This window comes from Vombatus ursinus, unplaced genomic scaffold (genome assembly GCF_900497805.2).
Source record: "Vombatus ursinus unplaced genomic scaffold, bare-nosed wombat genome assembly UNPS02014810.1, whole genome shotgun sequence".
Lineage (NCBI taxonomy): Eukaryota > Metazoa > Chordata > Mammalia > Diprotodontia > Vombatidae > Vombatus > Vombatus ursinus.
In genome coordinates, this window is record NW_020954588.1 from 14,592,256 (window position 1) to 14,614,767 (window position 22,512).

The window sequence follows — 22,512 nt, forward strand, 5'->3', positions numbered from 1 at the left end:
CCTCATTAAGTAACACAATCCTAGGTGTTGTCCTCTGTTAGAGTTACAGCAACGAGTCCCATTTTCCTTTGTCTTGGTTGTTTAAGCCCTCCTCACTTCCATCTGCCAGTGTATCAAAGAAAAACTCTTGGTTTGCATTTAAGGACTTCATACCTAGCTCCTACCCTTTCTTCCTAAGATTGTCAGAGATAGAAATCTGAATTCTGAAAAGGGTAGGGAGACCTAGAAAAGGGATATTAAAGAAAGGCGAAAAAAGAAATTAGAAAATAATAAATTATAAAAATAATTTAAATGATTAATTAACATTTTTAGAAAGAAATCCAATATGGTGGCAACTGTGCCTCACATCCTACTGGGGCTTTTAGAGACTTCCATATTGTATCTTCTTAACAGTGTTGGGGTGTAGTAAGACTGTCTCCCACATTTATCAAAGCTGTCTTGATATGGGGAAGCCAGAAAAGATGCATCTTTGGCATCCTCTCTGGAAGCTGGAAGTGCCTGAAGAGTCTCAAGATGCAAAACAACTCAAGAGACCAAATCTTTCCTGTCCTGTCCTTGCAAACTCCACCCTCGCCCTCACAGAGGCAGAGGCACTGATGTCCACCAATGAGGAGATCACACATTAAGGGTTGCCAAGGCTAACTCCTCTTCTTGTTCAAGTGGTCCCATTCCATCCCAACTCCTCCAAATACTGCCCTCTCTATCATTCCCACTTTTTCACATATTTGCAATCTCTCTCTCTCTACTGACTCCTTCTCTACCACCTACAAAAGTGCCCATCTCAACCCCATCTTAAAACAAACCTCACTTGATGTTTCCATCCCATCTTTTACTTGGAGTTTTCTCTAACCCCATTATTTTAGCACCTTCTCTCTGTTATAATTACTTATTTATCTTATATATAGCTCACTTCACATATATGTGTTTGTTTGTTGTCTCTTTCATTAGACTGTAAGTTCCTTGAGGGCAGGGGCTGTCTTTTGCCTCTTTTTGTATCCCCAGAGGTTAGCACAGTGCCTGGCCTATGTAACTGTGGCTAATGGCTTGCAAGTAAGAGCATTCCTGGTGGAGACATGCTAATCTTATTTTACTGAGGGTCCAGGGTCTTCCACTTTGGACAAAGAAGTAAAATGGCTTAACGGACTTGGAGTTACCACTTCCCAGTTGTTTGTGTAACTTTGGGCCAGTCACATAACCAAGCTTCAGTTTCTTCATCTGTACAATGTGGACAATAACAGTAACCAACAGAGTTGTTGTGAATCTCAAAAGCCCTAGATAAACGGGGGTGTAAAAGGAGTGCTCCATGAGACCTAGCAAAGCTGGAGGTGAGAACAGGCTGAAAGATAAAGACATGGAAATAGAAAAGAGGGGTGCCTTCCAATGCAGAGTACACATTCTCTACCTAAAAAGGGCCTAAGGCTTGAAGAATGTAATAGCATATGAAGAGAGCAGTGAGGTAATGAACTTGACTTTAGGGCAGAGATTGCTCATATCTTTGAATCTGGCCACTCATCTTCATAAGATCTTAAAAGGAGTGTGGGAAATGGAACTGGACTGCATTAGATCAATATTCCTAACCTGGTATCCAGAGAACCTTAGTGGGTCCATGGGTAGATTTCAATAGGTTCATGAACTCAGATGGGAAAAAAAAACATAACTTTATTTTCATTGACTTCCCATTAAAATTTAGCATTTCCTTCAACTGTGATTTTTTTCTTTTTAATTTTATTTCTTTTTAACATTTTTTTCTTTTTTAAGTTGTGAGTTCCAAATTCTATCCCTCCCTCCCCCACCCACTGAGAAGGCAAACAATATGATATCAATTAATATATATGAAATAATGCAAAACAAATTTCTGTGTCAGCCATATTCCCTCCCCCAAATAAAGTAAGAATAACAAAGAGAGAAAATTGTACTTCAATTTATCCTCAGAGTTCATCAGTTCTCTCTCTGGAGGTGGGTAGCATTTTTTATCATGAGTCCTTTGGAATTGTCTTTTATTGGTCAGAATAGCCAACTCTTTCACAGTTTATCATCATTACAACACTCCCCTTCCTGTACACAATGATCTCCTGGTTCTTCTCACTTCCCTTTGGATCAGTTCATATAGGGTTTTTTCTGATACCATTCCCCTCATCATTTCCCACAGCACAATGGTTTTCCATCACAATCATATGTCACAACTTGTTCACTCCTTCTCCAATTGATGGGCATCCTTTCGATTTCCAATTCTTTGTCACCACCAAAAGAGCTGCTATAAATATGTTTGTACATATAGGACCTCTTCCTTTTTTCTTTGTTCTCTTTGGGATACAGGTCTAGTAGTGATATTGCTAGGTCAAAGGGTATGTATATCAACTATAAACTTAAGGACAATTCTTCGGAGAAGGGGCCCCTAAGTTTCACCTGACTGTGAGAAGAGATCCGTGACACAAAGATGGTTAAGGACTGTGGCCCTAAAGCAAGGTGGAGCAGCTTACTGAGGGAAAGGGGCTTTGAGTCAGGAAGGATATTTGGAACAGACCTCTGTGAGTTCCTGCCTGGAGGCAACAACCTCAAAACTAGGGCTCTGGGGGAGTCAAAGGAAGAGGTTTCTGCTGATCCTAACTTAAGCTAAAAGGTCAATGAGCAGCTAGGTGGTGCCGTTGATAAAGCACTGGGAGTGGAGTCAGAAAAGCCTGAATTCAAATCCAGTCTCAGACACCTACTAGCTGTGTGACCCTAGGCAAGTCATTTAACCTCTATCTACCTCAGCTGCCTCTTCTCTAAAATAGAGATCACAATAGCATCTACCTTCTAGGCAAGTCATTTAGCCTCTATCTACCTCAGTTTCTTCATCTGTACAGTGGGGATTATTATTGTGCCTACCTCCCAGGGTTGTTGTGATGATCAAATGAGATAAAAATTATAAAGCACTTAACACAGTGCCTGGCACATAGTAGGTGCTATATAAATGTTAGCTAGTATTATTATTGCTACTGCTATCATCAACATCATCATTGCTCTTGCTGAAAGAATACCATCACAGTCCAGCTGAAGAGTATAATCTCACCCAACAGAATCCTATTAAAGTGCAAGCCCAGGAGGCCAGCAGATTGACGTTATCTATGAGAAGACTCCAGCGGCCAATCGGCCCCCATAGCCCAGAAGAGCAGGAGCAGCCCAAGAAGCCCGGAGGCCTGCCAGGCACCGTCCAGTAACCACGGTCCAGGGTGGCACCATCTTTGCCAATGTGACCATGGAGCTGGGCAAGTGAGCCCAGAGAGGGGTATTACATAAGTTTTTGTTTGTTTTTTGAGTTGCCCAGGGTCAGACAGCTAGTAAGTGTCTGAAGCTGGATTTGAACTGAAGTCTTCCCGATTCCAGGGCCAGAGCTCTATCCACCGAGCTATCCAGGTTATTACGTAAGTTAAAGAGAATTCAGTTTCGTTCAATCTACTCAACAACTACTAAGTTACTAGTTACCATGGGGGCAAAGAAAAAGCCACAGATGATACAATCTCTTCCCTCAAGGAGCATACGGTATTTGGGAAGAGAGATGAATAATGTCAGTATGTAAAGTGCCTGTGATTACCTCCATGTGGGAACAACCTCCCTATAACTTGTGGTCCCAAGAAGCTCAGAGATTAAGCGACTTGCCCATGGGCCTGGTGCTAAGGCAATGGGATCTCTGACTACTCAGTCCCACTCAGTCCCGCATTCTCCCCAATATACCACATTGCCTCTAGGGCTAAGAGATGAAATGATCTGAAAAGAAAACAAGAATTGTAGTCTCCAGCCTAGCGACATGCTTTAAGTGGGTTGTTTAGCAACTCAGCCTGTATTTTCCCACATAAATTAAATTATGAGTCATATTACATTATAAATGGGAGTCAGGATGCCCAGATTGCTCACCCAAGACCTGTTCAGTAGGTCTGTTGTTGTGTGTTGTGTGTAAAATTCATTCTCTGGGAAACTCATTTTGAGTTCCATCTCCAATGCTGAGGACTCCTAGATTTTAGAGATGAAAGGACCTTAGAGGCCAGATCTACTCCCACCCTTCATTTTACGGATGAGGAACCAAGGCCTCTAGAATGAAGTGCCCAAGGACCCACAGGTGTCCCTATTCCATCCTATTACCCTTGCCACTATAACTATTGGACAAAGATAGAGACTACAAGCCCAGCTCCAACTTTGATGCTCTGGAGGATGGAGAAGCAAGAAAAGACACATCCCCTGGCCTGGTGGAGCTTACATACTTGGAAGGGAAACAACCCTGTGCCACATGAAAACAACATAAAAGATGGTACAATAATTCATATATTTAGGTGTTGAAACATGTGGTTTTTAGCCAGGTTTTTGGCATACAATTCTTGATTCTCCCCCTATAGTCAACATCTCTTGCATCTATACTCTTGTACTTTACATAGGTTTTCTCAGTTTATCCTTACAACCAGCCTGTGAGATGGATTCTATCATTATCCCCATTTTAGAGATAAAGACACTGAATGAGAGAGCTTAAGGGACTTTCCTATGGTGACACAGCTAATTAAATGTCTGAAATGGGCCTTGAACTCAGCCCTTCCTAAAACCAAACCCAGCATTGCCTCCTTTCAGACACCTAGCTAGCTGCTTCATGGCTAAAGGGCTCGCCTTAGAGTTAGGAAGACCCCGAAGCACCTTGTAGTGCCTCTGACATACCCTAATAGAATGACTCCAGGCAAGTCCCCTTAATACCTAAGAGCCCTGGACATCCAAAGCGAAAAGTCATAGAACAGGTGCCTGTCCTGTATTGCTGGAGGCAAATTCCATGTCCCAAACCACAGCTTCTGCTCCAAAGGAAGGAGAGAATGCTGAACATCACTTTGACCCTCACCTGTGACCCTCCCTATAGAGAGATCTGAATTTGCACTTTGAAGCCCCACCTCCACCTGTGGGGCAGTGGCTAGGGCTTGGAGTCACTATAGAGCCTAGCAGGCAGTTTTCTACCTGTAACCCTGGGAAAGTCACTTACCCTCTATCTGCCTTAGCTTTTTCCACTGTTAAAAAAAAGGGGGGGGATTAATTATAGTGCCTTCTTCCCAGGGTTGTGGTGAGGATCAAATGAAATATTTTTGTAAGGCACTGGGATACAGTAGGTATTTAATACGTTTGTTCTTTTTTTTCTCCCTTCCCATTGCCTTCTCTCTGCTCCAAATGCACCACGCTCCCTGCACGTAGCAGATGCTTAACTGTTGGACTGGAAGTCTAATAAAAGCCAGCTCCCAGAATGTCCTGGAAAGTTTGGCATCAATTCCTAGGACTGCCAGGGAGAAAGGCTCCAATACCTCCCAAATACTGGGGTGGAGTGGAAGTCCCAGACAAGCAATGGCTGCTCCTGAGGTAGGCTCAGGGCCTGAGAGAAACAAGATAAAGAAATAGGATTTTTGCCCAATGTTTTTACCAATCCAGACCTCAGTATTGCCTAGATCCAAGCTCAATATTTTTACCTGAATGGTTCCAATTTTCTCCGGATGTTCGACACTGGATAAACTAGAGGTTCTTAACCTGGGTTCTATGAACTGGATTTTGAAAATATTTTGCTAAATGTATTCCAATATAACTAGTTTCCTTTATAATCCTGCGTACTTTAGGCGATTCAAAAATTTCATTCTGCCAGGGCCCAGGCTGCCTTACGGCTACGAACAGCTCCCATAGCCGTAGGCACCGTGTGCCCAGGCAGAGACCCCGTTTGGAGGTGATCCCCCCAACCTGTTTGGAGGCCGGTCCAGACTCTGCCGTAGAGCAGAACATTCAGTCCCCAAGAGCCCTCCACCCTCCATCCCCAGTCCCACAACCCCCCAAATTACTTGTATCTGCATTGAGTTTCTACTTACCTTCGTTTTCGTTGTTTCCTCGGGACTGGGGTGCGATGACTGTTGGCATTAGAGCGACTCTCAAGGAGCCAGATCAGGGGGCCCTGGCAGCAGTTACGGGGCTGCCTCACTGTACTGGGCTCGCGGGGATGGGGGTGGGAAGAACAAACCGCTGGTAAATCGGCCGGGGAGACTCGCGGTTGGACTGGCCGGGCAGTTGGAACTTTGGAAAGGGCTGGCGCTAACGGATGAAAATGGGAGCTAAGAACTAGAGAAGACAGAGATAGGGGGACCATTCCTCCTTGGAGCTCAGCTCAAGCCGTCACCTTCGAGAGGCCATTCCAAACTCAGACTCTTCCAATCACTATTTCTTTTGTAACCATCCTAGTACCCACCAGCGATCCAGTCATATCTCTCATCTCCAACATAAACTCACAGAGGGCAGATCCTTATCCCACCTCTCCTTTTATTTACTCCTGTACCTCAGCGCAGCACCTTGGTGGCTATTTCATGATTGATTCCAGGAGACACGGTAGGAGAGGAGGGGAGGACTGGAGCCTTTGAGAACTGACCCATCGAGGAGCTGAGGGAGGAGGGGAAAGGGTGAGAAGAGAGCTCAGTGGTTGGAGAGTCTGGGAAAGAGACCCAAAGCCACTGGGGAGAGAAGAGAGCCTTTGAGCACAGTCAGGGAGACATTAATTTCAATATCAAATGAGTTATTAAATGGAATTGAAACTTGCCTAGCAGAGTGGATTGGGTCTCGAGGCTCAAGAGCTATTGTTAGGCATTTAAGTTTGTATAGTTGAGAAGTTGTATAGTTGTATAGTGACCTGGGAGAGGTGAGCATATTTTGATTACCATTAGATCTTTTTTGCAGAAAGGAATATGAGTATGTGCAGAAAAGCACTGTATCAAAGGTTCAAAATATTATAGAAATATTATATATCATCGTAAAAATATATGTATTACCTACTAAAGAGAATCAAATCTATGATCTCATCACTTCTGGAGTTCCTCTAATGATGTAGATGGCAACCTCTCAGTACCTGCCAATCCATGGTGATCCTTCTTCATGTTCTACTAAAATGCAGACACAGGGAGCCCGATCAACATTTTGAAAGCTTTCCTCAATTTGATGACCAAGAATCAAGTTTTGAACTCTGGTCTTTCAGGATTGTACCAGTGTCCACACTGCCCCACCTAGACTCTAAAAGCTGAAGCTAGGTGGCATAGTAGACAGAGTGCTGGTCTTGGAGTCAGGCAAACTTGAGTTTGAAGTTCTGCTTCAGACCTCTGCTGGCTGTGTGAATTTGGGTAAGTAAAACTATGTCTCCCAAACTCTGTTTCTTCATCTATAGAGTGGGGATAATAAGACAGGATTGTTCTAAGAATCAAATAGATTAATCTGTAAAGGAATTTGCAAACCTTAGAGTCAACCAATCAAACATTAAGTGTTTGCAATGTACCAGGGTGGGGATAAAGAGAAATGGGGGAAAAACCCACAGTCCTTAAACTCAAGGAGTTCACATTCTGATAGGGAAAACAACATGCAATTATGTCTGCACAGAATAAATAACTATGTATGGAATGTAATGTCAGAGAGAAGGTACTTGGGGGTGGGAGGGAGAAAAGAGTGGAATGAGGAAAGGCTTCTTGAAGAAAGTGAGTTTTGAGCTAAATCTAGAAGGGACTGGACTGACCAGGTGTAGAGAAAAGGAATAGGAATCAAATGACAGCTCTATTGCTCATACCCAAGATTGAATCATCGATCCAGTGCTTACTGAGAAGGGGACCTGTACCTAGGGTCGGAGGAGCAGGTAAGGGATGGTCACAAACCTCAAGCTGTGTACTAAGTAAACAGAAGCTGTTTGGCTCTGGCCCTGGAGTAGAGTCTTGGATTCAACCCCATTGTTGGTCTGAGGTCTGCACCTCAATAACCAGGGCAAGAAGCTCAGAATAAGGGCTAGTTTATGAGGCTGCAGCCAGCAACAGTCTACTGGAGCTCCAACCAGGGGACAAAGCCACAGTTCTGTTGCCTAGACTCAGACTGAGGTCGGACATTTGCAAAGCTGACTAGGAGGGCAGCCTTTAGACTTTGCCCATTCAGGTCCCTGGCCAGAGCTGCCCCTGAAATCCTTGAATACAGCACTCAACACTCAGAGAAAGTAACCCAAGGACCCAGAAACATAAAAACAAAACAAAACCAGGGGCAAGCAAAGTTCAGAACTTCATACATAAAGCCAAAACCCTGTGTATATGTGACCATTTTATCATTGAGTGCCATAGGGTATATGCCTAGCCACGGCCTCTGGGTCGGAGGGTAAGGACTTTTTTAGTCACTTCCTTAGCAACATTTCAAATAGTTTCTAAATGCACCTGTCTTTCCATAATCCCTCTAAGATCAATTTTGCCATCTTTTGTCACATTTTCCAATTTTCTAGATGAGGTGAAACTTTCCAGTTCATTTCATTTGGAGCATTTTAATGTTCTATTTAATAGTTTCCAGTTTGAGAATTGTTTGTTCATGTCTCTTAAAGACCTATCCATTGGGGAATAGCTTTTGGTCTTAAATATTTTGTTAGTTCTCTATGTTTTTTTATATAAAACCCTTACCAGAGATACTCGATGCTAAGATTTTTTTTCCCTAGTTGACCACTTCCTTATCTTAGTTGCACTGATTTTGTTTGTACAAAAAAATTTTAAGGATACGTGAATTGTATGTTTTTATCTTTTTGCCATCATCTCTGTCTCTTGCTTTGGTTAAGAACTCTCCCATTACCAATACATGAAAACTACCTGATATGGTTACCTATGGTACAAAGTTTAATATTCAAGCAGATATCCATTCTGAGCTCATGATATAAGACTGTGGTCAAATCTATCTTGTGCCAAACCTGTTTTTCAGTTATTCTAGTAGTTCTTATTAAAAAGTTCTTTCCCAAATACCTTGTGCTCTGAAAGTTTGCCAAATACCACATGCTTGAATTCAAGAATTTGTTTCATAGTTATCTAATTTCTTTTCCTGACCCGCTTTTCTGTTTTTTAACCAATACCAAATAGTTTTAATGATTACTGCTCCATAGTATAATTGGGGGTCAGGAAGTGTTATTCTTCATTTATTCCTCCTTTTTATTTTCACTGTTTCTCTTGAGATGCTATTCCTTTGGATTCCACAAATGAATTATTTTGTCTAACTCTATACAAAGTACCCCCTTTTCTAGTTTAATAAGTATAGCACTTAATCTGTAAATAAATTTAACAGCAATCTGCAAATTGCATTGGTAGGGCCCAGTCACCAACAGTAAGTATCATTCCACGTATTTGAGCTTTAAAGAGCGATTTTCAATTGTTTCTATCTATAAAAGTCTTCTGTTTGCCCTGGTAAATTGACGTCCAGATATTTTAGGTATTTTGAATGGGAGTTCTCTTTTCTATTAATCCTTTCCAGATTTTGCCATTATATAAATATTTTGTAAATTGTTTGTGGGTTTATTTTGTGTCCTACTACCATAGTGAAGCTATTACTTCAGTTAGTTTTTGTTGATTTTCTAGAATGTTCTAAGAAAGCCATTGTCATCAGCAAGTAAGAATTATATTGTAATTTTTTGCTTATATTTATTTATGCCATTAATTTCTATTGTCTTATTGCTATCAGCAGCATTTCTATAACTGTCAAATAACAGAAGGGAAAGAGGGAATCCTTGCTCTACTTCTACATTTATGGGGGGGAAACAGTTTTCAAACTGATTATAACACTAGCTTTTAATTTTAGATACTTTAATCATATTAAAAATAGTCATACTCTGCTTTGTATAGATTAGTGTCATTTTGTTAAGGGTTTTTTCTATACCTATTTATATAATTATGTGGTTTTGGACACTTCTATTTTTAATAAATGATTAACTATGTTAATTGTTTTCCTAATGTTGAACCATCCACACATTCCTGGTATAACATCAACATTTTACACACACACACACGCACACACATACAGGCATATGTATGTGTACAGATACACACATGTACATACTATATGTAGTTTTGTGTGTATATACTCATGTCCCTGGTATAATGCCAACATATATGTTTATCAAGGAGATTAAATAGTAAACTCAAATATATAGCAAAATATTCATAGCATGGGTGTGCGTGTGTGTGTGTGTGTGTGGTACCAGAGGACTGGGGAAAAGAGTGGGCATCCATTAACTGACTACCAGCTGAGCAAACTGGCACATACGAATGTTATATGTATATACATATATATATAATATACAATGGAATATAATTGTGCAGGGTCACAAGTAAGAAGTATTCAGAGAAATATGGGGAGAGATAAATTGATACTGGGTGAAATGATCAGAGGAACACTATCTACAATGATGACAATGATGTAAATGAAGAGGAAGCTGAATCCTGAGTAAAGCCCTGATCAGTCCCAGTAAACAGATAAGATATACTCTTCTTGTTAGAGAGGTAGAAGGCAACTGGGGCCGATTGTTTCATATGTCGTCAGATGAGGTCGCTCACTGTATCAGTGACTTTTGCTTAGCTGTCAAAAGAATGGCTTCGGTTGTGAAGGGGCAGGGTAGAGCCAGAAATGTATGATATGAAAGCCCAAGATATCAATTCAAAAGGTAAAGTTAGTGATTAATAAAGTTTTAGTGTCAAGTAAATCAGAAATCACTGACTGCTTCCGTTAGTGTTTATTATTTTCTCTGAAATGCTGGTGAAGAACAGAAAGTGTTCTTAGTACTTTCTTCATTTTGGTGCCCTGAGACAAAGCTCCACTTGTTCAGCCCTAGTTGGGGCCGTCCCTTTAAATCGGATCATTGTTCAGTCACTGACTAGCTATGCAACCTCAAGTTGAGCCAGTCATTTAAACTCCATAGTCCCAGCTTCCTCATTTGTAAAATGGGGCAGAGAAGGACATCAATTACAAGATCTCCTAGGTCTTCTCAGCCTTGACATCTTGAATTCATGAAGTAGAATGGTCACTAAACTAGTAAGAGTCAGAACCAGACTAGAATCCAGGTCTTTGGCTTCTCAGCTTAAGGCTCCGTCTACCAAATCACTGCAAGTGCAGTGAACAGAGCATGGAGTTACAAAGATCTGAGTTCAAATCTGGCCTCACACACTTAGATGCGTGACCCTGGGCAAGTCACTTAACCTCTGTTTGCCTCAGTTTCCTCAATTATAAAATGGGGATCATAAAAGCACATAATTCCCAGGGTTGTTCAGAAGTTCAAAGGAGAAAATATTTATAAAAAGAGCTTAACACAGTGTCTGGAATGTAGTAGGCACCATATAAATGCTTATTCCCTTCCCTCTCTTCACCAAACCAAGATGTACCTCTATGAGTTCCATCTTATCAGTTTTGTTATCTTTATATGCCCCTAATCATAATGACTGGTGTACCACCCTAATGCAAGGGGTTAAAAAAATGGCCTCCTCTGGAGATTATCTTGTTTCTATACAAAATATAAGCATTAATAACTGGCAAAAGGACTTCTCCAAAATCATTTTTCTTTATACATTTTGACATTTCTCATTGGAGAGAAGAATCAGGAAGCATTCCTAGTAAAGCTAACAAGATCACTACTAATGTGTTAATTATTTTTCCTCTACTCCTTGCTTTGGGTACCTAATATACCTATACTGAAACCAAAGGAAAAAATGGAGGAATCAGAGATTATGGTAGAGTCAAAAAGCCCATCACCAACAATGCAAAGAAAATTACCACAAGACATCAAATAATGCCATCGGTGTTACATTTCTTCCCTTACAAGCCTTTGTGAAAAACCTTCATTTGCTCACCCCTAAGAATTTCCTTGGGAATCAGATAAGCATTCCAAAAGACAAAAATGTTTATTATCCCCCTGTACTGGGTAGCATGAGGTGTCTAGTTTTATAACCATAAGATATTTAAAGAAACAAGCTTGGCTTTTGCCCCTAGGTCTCAAAAATAAGGTTGTATCTAAAAAACAGTTAACTTAAACTTATAGTCACTATTGACAAGCATTTCTTAAAGTTTAACAAAAAATACGTTTGTTACTCTCAAAGAACATTTAATTAATTTTCTTATTTTTCTTATTTTTTTAAACTAATGTTCTAATACAGATTTTGAACTGAACCTAAATCCCTGAAGGGCTTGTGCCAAGGACTTCTTAGTGAGTGTACTGGGGATGAGGAACTTTCCAAAGATGGTGGCTCTTGGGCCAAGGTAGTTGAATATTTCACAGAGCTCATCACAGCTTTAAGAATTCTCTACCTGCCAAGACAAACCCAGGGATATGTGAACACAATTACAAAACACTTTTCACACGAATAAACATAAATTAAATAAAAATAAATTACAAAACACTTTTCACACAGGCTGAGTCAGTATAATAAAAATGACAATTATACCTAAATTAATTTACTTATTCACTGGCATACTGATCAAACTGCCAAAGAATTATTTTGTGGAGCTAGGAAAAAAAATGACAAAATAAAAGGTCACGAACATCAAGGGAATCAACTTTTTAAAATGTGACGGATGGTAGCCTAGCCGAGCCAAATTTCAAACTATGTTACAAAGTGATAATCATCAAAACAATCTGGAATTGGTTAAGATGAAGGATCAGAGGAATAGATTAGATACAAACTCTAGTAATCTATTGTTTGATAAACCTAAAGATCCAAGCTTTGAGGGCAAAAATTCACCATTTGCCAAAAATTGCTGGGAAAACTAGAAAGCAGTTTGGCTGAATCACTAGGAATAGACCCACATCTTAAACCATATGCTAAGATAAGGACAAAATGGATAAATGATTTAGACATAAAGGATGATATAAGTAAATTAGGGGAGCAAGGAAAAATTTACCTGTCAAATTTACAGATAAGGAAAGAGTTTCTGACCAAACAAAAGATAGAGGATCATGGGAATTAGATAGATAATTTTGGTTACATGAAATTAAAAAGGTTTTGCACAAATAAAACCAATGCAGCCAAAATTAAAAGGAAGACAGGAAACGGGGGGGGATTACTGCAAATTTCTCTGATAAAGGCTTCATTTCTTAAATATATAGGGTACAGAGCCAAATTTATAAGGATATCAGTCATTCTCCAGTTGATAAATGGTCAAAGGATATGAATAGGCAGCTTTCAGAAGAAATCAAAGCTATTAATAGTCACATAAAAAAATACTCTAAATCACTATTGATTAGAGAAAGTTAAAACAACTCTGAGGTACTACGTCACACCTATCAAATTGTCTAATATGACAGAGAGTACAGACCCAAGGACATGACACAGGCTTACAGCCCTACATCCTGATCCTTCCTCCCTCTTTCTAGTGTGGTAGAGAGCCCAGATCCAGGTTGCAGAAGTTTGCTGAGATCCCAACTGTGGCCAGTGTGGCCACAGTTCTTCATGGGCAAAAGCCTGCTAGAAACTGAAACCCAGAAACTCCAAAACTGATGCTCACACCAAAGGCAACCTCTGCAGGTGCCAAGGAAGCCAGCCTCTGCCATTACAGAAAAGGTAGGCTCTGAATTGCTGGAGCCAGGCCAGAGAACTAAGGAACAGAAGGGGTAGGAAAGGCCCCCAGGACAGGACTCTGTGCACATACAAGGCTATGCACCATTCCACCAAGCCTAAGGGAAGAGCACAGCATCCAGGTGGGGCCAGTTCTGACCACAGAGTTGGAACAGAGACCTAGGCTGGTGAATTGTGAATTGCCCAGTGAGACATTTTGAGATCCAGCCCCCAAGGAAACCACAATCAGAAGGGAGGGAGTCAAAATTGAATGATAAGGAAAATGGGGAGGTGGGGGTTAGATAGACTGAAAGTACCAAAGATTCCAGGAAGAGAAAAATCTCTGAGACCTTAAACATAAATGGACAAATCAAGAGGGAAAATAGCAACAACAGAAGGAAATACAGCTTCCATATCTAATAAAAAAAAGTTCAGGCATCCATGAATAAATACTACAAAACAAAGAGAAATGATCCAATACTTGATGAGACCAAAGACCCTGTGGAATTTGAGGTGAACATGGGAGCACACAACATACTGTTTCTGAAGTGGTTTAAAAAAGACATGAGAATTATGAGAGCAGAATGTATGTTCTGCACAGGGAAAATAATGAGCAGAATGGAAAAACTTAAATCTATGATGGCAAGCCTCACCAAAGAAACAAAAGAGAACACAAAAGACTGGGAAGGCAAATATACAGAACTGAAAGACAACCTAGAAAAAACAAAACAAAACAAAAGAAACTGGTTGGGCAACTAACATTTTAGTTATCTGTCCAGGTGTAAAATTGTAGCTTCTAAGATCCAACCAATGAACTGTGGATCTAATGACCTATGCCCAATAGGGTTGAAGGGACTTTTGGGTGCCCATCTGATTCTCTGCTGGTACACAGAAAAAGGCAAAGCCTATGTGGGTCTATTGTCCAAAGAGCCCTCATCTTCTGAGTGGATTCAGATGATCATTGAGGAATGTGAAAATAAGCAATTGTTAACTTTCCCCTGGGTTGCACTTATACAGAATGCAACAAGCACCTGAAAGCTTCAGAATAGTGTGTGAATGCTGTTCCTGTCCACCTGGATGGAATAGAGAGTCACATGCCAGGGCATAACCTGAGGGGGACCTTCACACTGACCCCCACAACTTCCTATTTTTCAAATAGTTCCTGTGTGAGTAAGGAGAAAGTAAGGATGATTCATGCCCACAGCAAACATTTACTAAGTGACAACTATGTCCGAGGCATTGTGCTAGGTGCCAATAATGCAAAGATGAAAGTGTCACCATTGCTGTCTTCAAATAACTTGGCATGGCAGTCCTGAGTAGAGTGATAGCAATCCTTTCTACTTAGGACATGTTATCCTATAATGTCATCCTAGGTAGATCTCAAAGTGGCCTTGTCAATTTTCAGGGAGAACTTATTTCATCAGTGTGTGGCAATTGCTTGTAGAAACTCAATCTATGGATGTAGGTGACAGTACCTCAGTAATTAAGAGTTTTAGACAGTGGCCTGGAGCTCTGAAAAATTAAGGGACTCAGGAATGATCTTTTAGGTACATATTTTATTTATATATGCCTATGCGCGCGTATGCATGCGGCGGGGGGGAGGAGGGAGGGAAGGAGAGAGAGAAGAGAGAGAAAGGGAGAGAGAAACAGAGAGGGGGAGAGAGAGAAGAGACAGCAGAGAGAGAGAGAGGGAGGAAGGGAGGGGGAGAGGGAAAAGGAGAGGGAGAAGAGAGAGAGAGGAAGAGAGAAGAGAGAGCAACAGAGAGAAGGGGAGAGAGAGAAGAGACAACAGAGAGAGGCAGAGAGACAGAGAGACAGAGAAAGGGAGGAAGAGAGAGGAGAGGGAGAGAAAGGAGAGAAAGGAGAGAGGAAAGAGAGAGGGAAACAGAGAGAGAGAGAGAGAGAGAGAGAGAGAGAGAGAGAGAGAGAGAGAAAAGACAACACAGAGAGAGAAAAAAACAGAGAGAAAGGGAGAGGTGGGGGAGGCAGGGGAAGGTTTGAACATAGGTCTTCTGTATTCCAAGCTAGCCCTCTATCCAACTGCTCTTCAGTCTTGCCAGTAAACCTCCAGTAACCTGAAGGCCCATTTATTTTTTACAAACACATTACTGTTATCATTATGTAGGAGACAGAGACCTGAGCTTGTTTTCAGGAGCACCTGGGTTAAAATCAGCCTTTTATCCTTTCTAGCTATGTGATCACATCTGAGGCTCAGGCATCTATGACAAACTGATTACTTTAGGCAGTACAGATAAATGTTTTGCTGGGGTTTTTCTGTTTTGCATCAGGGAAATAAAATTGCTTGTCTTTGATCTGAGTTTATATTTTGAGGGTTATGTTGGCCTTGTTTAGACATGATCATCATTTTGTTGCTGAGAGGCAAACACACACAAGAACAGAATCGGGGGACCTGCTACCCTTGGATTTCAGCCAGGAAAGGGGTTTGACTTGGTTGTATTTGAGATACTCTCTTGGTAAATACTCAAAGATCCGTGAATACAATAAAATTGAAAGAAAAAAAATCCACTATTTTTATTCAATTTTTACAGAAACCTTTAAGTAGATGAGCTGCCTAACCACCAGGTATAAAATAAATGAATTTCATCAAATTCTCTTTTTTTAAAAAGCATCATTTTCTTAAATTCTAAAATTCAAACAATCACCCCAAGTCTTCTGTCTTCCTAGTCCTTTCTTAATGACAGAGGACATACCCTCCCTGTTAAAAACTTTTCTCTCCTTAATCATTTCAGGACCTGTCTATTGATCTATCTAGAAAACAAAGACACTGTCACTGCTGAACCCAGGCAAACAGACCAAAATTTCCCATCCCAATGTGACAGAGGCCAAAGGATCCTCTGGTCCCTGGGAATGGGGAGCTGCTGAGTGACCAGTCCTTCAATCAGCCTGTGACTTCCAACCTTTGGAAGTCCTTGGTTAATTTTCTAAAAGCAAAACTTGGAGCTGGAGCAGCCCTTGGAGGTCATGCAGCCCAACTTCTTCCTGTTACTGATACAGAAACTTGGGACCAGAGAGTACAGTCATTTACCCAAGTCAAAGAGTTATCGAGAGGCAGAGACAAGATCTGAAAGCCAAACAGGGCACATGTCTCTAAAAATAACAGCTTTGGCTTCCAGAATTTGAGAGCATTTAGTATATTCTATATAGACATATAATATATAAAGCATATAGTACTTATAGTATGAGAGCATATAGTATATATGCTACATATGCTATGAAGAGCATGTAGTATATACAGTACATATAGTATGAGAACATTGTATACATAGTACATATAGTAGGAGAGCATATAGTGTAGTCTATATAGCATATACAGTAGGACAGCATAGTCTATATAATCCATACAGTTTGTAGGGCTGGAAGGGACAAATGATGTCATATCATTTTACAGGTGCTAAAACTGAGGCTGAGAGAAAGTAAGCAACTTCTTCCCACCCAGAAGAGTTGGCGAACTCCGTAGGGATCCAGGGCTCTTTGCTTAATCCTGCAGCACCCCTCGCCCAATCATTTGGGGCATTCCGAAATCAGGGCTGGGAGCTCCTGCCAGGGCAATGTCCATCCACATTTCACTCTCAAGCTTATTCGCTTGATTCACTGAAAGGTCTCCTCTCCTTTGTACTTCTCACCAGATTTGTATTTTTCTAACACTCCATCTGCCCAGAATGTTTGAGCACAAGGGACCTTTGGGACCACCCATCTAGAGCTGGCCCCTTGTTTTGCCCACGAGGAAGCTGAATCTCAGGAAAGCCACTGACTTGTCCAAGGTCACACTGTCCTAGATCATGTAGCAGGTAAATGGCGGTGAAGATTCTCCGTTACTCATAGATGACAGCTTCTCTGTTCACCACTTAATAGCATGGTAACAATAACATTTACTGTCCTGAGCTTCCAGAGACATTTCTCTAATAGGCTACATGTAGAAAATGTGGCACTAGAGAATTTCGTTGAAAACTGGGCGCACTTTCTTTCCCTTGCAGCAATGACTTGGTAGAGAAGGAGGGCAACAGTGACCTCTTGTGGTGAATTTGATAAAATGAGGAAAAGCTTTAATTCCAAACCCCATATGTGAGAACTGGCACCGAACTCAGGTCCTTCTGATTCCACTCTAGCCATTACGTACTACCACTTCCTATTTCTTAAGAATAATTCACTGGGGCAGCTAAGTGGCACAGTTGATAGAGCTCCGGCCTTGGGGTCAGGAGGATCTGAGTTCAAATTCGGCCTCAGATACTTGACACTTACTAGCTGTGTGACTCTGGGCAAGTCACTTAACCCTGACTGCCAAAAAAAAAAAGAAAAGAAAAGAAAAGAAAAAAAAAGGTAGTTCTTGTCCTTAAGGAGCTTACACTCTAACACAGAAAAGGGGAGGGAAGGGAAAGTACCTGAAGGGACAGAGGGGTGCAGAGAATTAAGTGTGACTGCTATGGGCCATTTCTCAAAATCTACACATGGAAGAAATGCTGCAAGGCTCTTATGATTAGTGCTTATCCCTGTTTACTTTAACCCTCCAAACAATCCATGGCTTTTTCAAGCAGGATATCATCTCCACCAGCCCAGGACACAACCTTCTTCACTTTGGCAGACAGGTGGTTTGCGGGAGCCGCTGTGGCCAAAACTAAAACCCATGGCTAGTGGCTGTCCTTCTGGTGACGGGCCTCCCCCAGTTTATTTCACAAATCTGGCCCTCTGCTGACAGACCACCCCCTACACACACACACACACACACACACACACACACAGAGTTATACCTCCAGCCTCTCCAGAAGGGTCTCTTGAACTTGTGCCTCTGATGCGGTCTCTGAGATCCCAGAGTTATTTTTGTAACAAGACAAGGCATCAAAATAGAGCTGCAGTTACAGCCATCCCCCGATGTATTTAAAGCAAGATTCCTTTTATGAAAATACACATCACATAACACTTACTAGCTGTGTGACCCTGGGCAAGTCACTTAACCCCAATTGCCTTGCCAAAAGAGAAAAAAATTAAAAAAAAAAAAAAAAAAGAAAATACACATCCACACATCCATGACATCCCACCGCCTTAAGAGCAGAACAGAATCAGGGTGTGCAAATAAATATTTAATACTGAACATGTACACACAAACCAAGATTCAAACCCCATTTTCCAGCCTCCATTTATATAGTGAGTTAAGGCTTATGAAATGCTTTCCTACCCCAGGATGTAGGGGAAACAAGGATTACTATAATCAGTTTGCAGATTAGAAAAATGAGAGTTAGTGATTTCTCTTGCCTCCCACACCTTGTAGGTGTCCCAGTATTCTGATGCTAATGGATGGGTGGGGCACCACGTATGAGAGCATTGGCTGGCTTTCTAGACAGGAAGGCCACCTCAATTAAAGAATTTAGGCTCTTAGATTTAGAGCTGGACGAGACTTATAGATGAGGAAACTGAGGTTCAAGGATGTTACGTAACTTTCCCAAGGTCACAAAGGTAATTAATAAATGACAGAACTGGGATTGGAGGCAAGTTCTCAGACTTCCCATGTGATGCTCTTTCCACTGTGCCATGAAAAGTGAGCTATTCATTTCAAATACGATATCAGAGAAAAAGCATCCAAGAAATGACTCAAGCCTACGACGTCAAAATTCCATGTTCACCAAGCATCCTTGGGATCTTAGGTTAGCATCTTTTTCAGGAACTTGGTCAGAGGCCATTCATTGCACCCTGAGAAATGGGAGGACTGGATGTAAATTAATAAATGGCCCATGCCATTTTCTGAGCCTGCTTCTGATGGATTAGATGACCATGAATCAATCTTCTTTTTTTTTTTTCAGTCAAAGACAAGGTTTATTAGAACATCCGTCATATTGGGCGGACTCTTAAGGAGTCTGAACATTAGTGAGCTATTGGCTAGATTGTAAAAATCTGAGCAGTGGCTGGATTATACAAATCCAAGCAGGGGCTAGATTTTAAGAATCTGAGCCCATGAATCAATCTTTATGGGCCAGCTTCAATGAAAAAATCTTAACATTGACTAACCAGGTTCTATCCTGAATTCTCTTTTCTCTCTGTACTCTCTCACTAAAAGATTTCATCAGCTCTCATGGATTCAATTATTATCTCTATGCAGAGGAGCCCCAAATCTATTTCTCCAGCTGCAGTCTCTGTCCTGTACTCCAAGCAGTATCACTAAATGCCTATTAGATATTTCAAACAGGATGTTCCATAGGCATCCCAAATTCAATTTGCCCAAGTGGAACTAATTATCTTTACTGTGAAAATGACTTCTCTTCTGAAGGTCCCCATTACTGTTGAAAGAACCAGTCACCAGGGCTCTTAACCTTGGCACCATCCATTATTTGTCACTCTCACTCACCCTGTACGTTCAGTCAGTGACCAAATCTTGTCATTTCTATATCATCTCTCTTGCATATGTCCCCTTTTCTCCATTCACAGTCACCACCCTAATGACAGTCCTCACCACCTCATGCCTGGACTGTTATACTAGTCTTGTGATTGGCCATCTCGCCTCAAAAGTGCCTCCTCACTCCAGAACATCCTTCTCACAGCTGTCAAAATGTGATTTTACTAAAATCTACATCTCTCCATGTCACCACACAACTCAATAAACTCCAGGTGCTCCCTATTGCCTCTAGGGTCAAATGTAAACTCCCTCATTTGACATCTAAAAGTCTTCACAACCAGACCCCTTATTTACATTACTTCCTTCCACTATCTAGATATCATTGAGCCATACTGTCCTACCTGCCACATGTGGCCTCAAGGCCACAGGTTCCCCCAGGCCCCCTCCCAGGGTCTTTCTTACTTGACATGAAATCCAATACCTCAAAGAATTGTGGCAGCTAAGTGGCATATAATGGAAAAAGCACCAATCTTTGGGTTCAGAAACCCCAAGTTCAAATTCCAACTTAGAGGCTTACTAGTTATATGGCCATGGGCAAGTCATGCTATGTTCTTCAGTTTCCTTACCTACAAAATGGAGGTGATGACAAACGGCAGGGCAGGGGGTGTCACAGTGGATAGTGCCAGGCCTGGAGTCAGAAAGACTCCTCTTCCTGAGTTCAAATCTGGCCTCAGGCACTTACTAGTTGTGTGATCCTGGGCAAGTCACTTAACCCTGTTTACCTCAGTTACCTCATCTGTAAGATGAGCTGGAGAAGGAAATGGGTGTGTTTGCCAAGTAAACCTCAAATGGGGTGATAAAGAGTCAGATGTGACTAACTGACTAAATAACAACTACAAACATAATGGAAACTTTTGGGAGACAACAGCTGCCCCTTTGGGTTGGCAAGAGGGCAAGGAGGGAGTATACTGCCAAAACAAAAGTATGGAGGGAGGAAATGAGTATCATGTACAAGGATATACATGCTCTCCTGTGGTTTAGTTATAAAGTTTATTTGGACTTGTTTAGATTAATACAGGACTGGAAGGGGGCAGGACTTTATAAAGGACCCCAGTTGACCCAGAAGTCTCTTTCCAATGGGCAGAAACAGAGTGAGTTCATACAACTTCTTCCCATTCAACCTAGGGGAAAGTTGGACTCTACGTTCTATTTTCTCTAATTTCCTTAACTATTAATGTCAGTCCAAAGTGATTCAGATGAACCAAAGGCCTGGGCAGAGCTGTCACTAGCAATATTTGTACCTGGATCAAGGATGCCCTCCTGCCAACTTTTTAATCAAGTGTTCTATAGATGGAGACTGTAAATGTTGGAGATAAGACACAGACCATCTGGTTGTTTCTCATTTCAATTAATTCTTCCTGCTAGCTAGATACTAAGTTATTTCTATGTCTGTGGTGCAAAAAAAAAAAACAAAAAAAAACAAACAAAAGTGTACAAAGCTTTCAATATCCCTGTGAAAAAGCTTCCAATACCCTCTCTATAGCACTGGATATGTGGATTTCTTCTAAGTGGTGAAAGGTATTCAAAAGCAATTCATATTATGGAAGCAAATTATTTCTTTGCTATTTTTTACTCATTCTGTAACTAAAAAGAATACCAGTATTTTCAAAGGCTTTATTTCATGGTAAAAATAATATAATCTTTAATCTTACTAATGGGAGTTGGCAAACAATCTAATTGGACAAAAGAATCAATGGCCACGGCCATGGCTTTGTCTGAGTGACCGAAGCAGAATGATGGTTTTACCCATGTTAATCCCTACTTGGATATTAGGTTATTAGACTGTGAGCTCCTTAAGGGCAGGGACTATCTTTTGTCTTTCTTTTTTTTTTTTCTTTTAATTAGCTTTTGGTGAGGCAATCAGGTTAAGTGATTTGCCCAGGGTCACACAGCTAGGAAGAGTCTGAAGCAGAATCTGAATCAGGTCTCCAAGGAGAGCGCCTCTCCACACCTCCCTGTGCTACTGCTCAACTCAGGGCCCATGAAATACAAAGCGCAGTTCTTGGGATTCGCCAGCCATAACAGGGAGGTTCAGCGTTGTCATCTCCCCACACCCCAGAGCTGACCTGGGGGGAAATGGTAGATGTCGTGCCCTCCCACCCTCCCAAATCAACGAGCCCCACAGCTCCAAGCCCCGACTAGTACTGCTCGTGAACAATCACACTCCAAAACAAATTCTTTAGACCCTTGAGACACTCCAGGATCAGGATGGCCAGCCTGACCCTCAAGGGTGCAGATGGACAGGTTAGCCCCCTGGGAAAAGAGCCAAGGAACAGACGTGGGGGGGAGTGGGGGGGCTAGGAAAGCTTAGTCCCGGGGTGAGGGACAGAGGGAGGCTGCACAGCCTACAAAGATAGGCGCACCCTCAGCCTTTGACAGGAAGCGGAGCTTAAAAGAATACAGCCCTTGTCTATCTGTTTATTCAACTGTGCAGGACTTTGGGGGTTTTCACAAGGAAATAAAAAAGAGAAAGGGTGGGGCAGCTAGGTTGCGCAGTGGATGGAGCTGTGGCCTTGGAGTCAGGAAGACCTGAGTTCAAATCCGGCCTCAGATACTTGACACTTACTAGCTGTGTGATGCTGGGCAAGTCACTAAACCCCATTACCTAGCAAAAAACAAAAGAGAAAGGCCAACCCCTCTAAAAAAAGAAAGAAAGAAAAGATAAGAAAAGAAAAGAGAAGAGAAGAGAAGAGAAGAGAAGAGAAGAAAAGAGAAGAAAAGAAAAGAAAAGAAAAGAAAAGAAAAGAAAAGAAAAGAAAA

At 41.4% G+C, this 22,512-nt stretch overlaps 1 protein-coding gene across 4 annotated transcripts in view; it reads right to left on the reverse strand.

Moving 5' to 3' along the window:
* The window catches only part of LOC114052929 (transmembrane 4 L6 family member 4-like), a 33,910-nt gene that overhangs the window by 11,100 nt on the left and 298 nt on the right, over nucleotides 1–22,512 (reverse strand). The window contains exon 2 of one of the 4 annotated variants that reach the window (XM_027875719.1): nucleotides 5,856–6,075. The exons of 1 other annotated variant lie outside the window; for it this stretch is intronic. The gene's annotated coding sequence lies outside the window, so the exon portion shown is untranslated. Of the gene's footprint in view, nucleotides 1–5,855; nucleotides 6,076–6,803; nucleotides 6,915–22,512 lie in introns of all 4 variants that reach the window. 2 more of the 4 variants (XM_027875718.1, XM_027875717.1) reach the window with 2 other exon arrangements.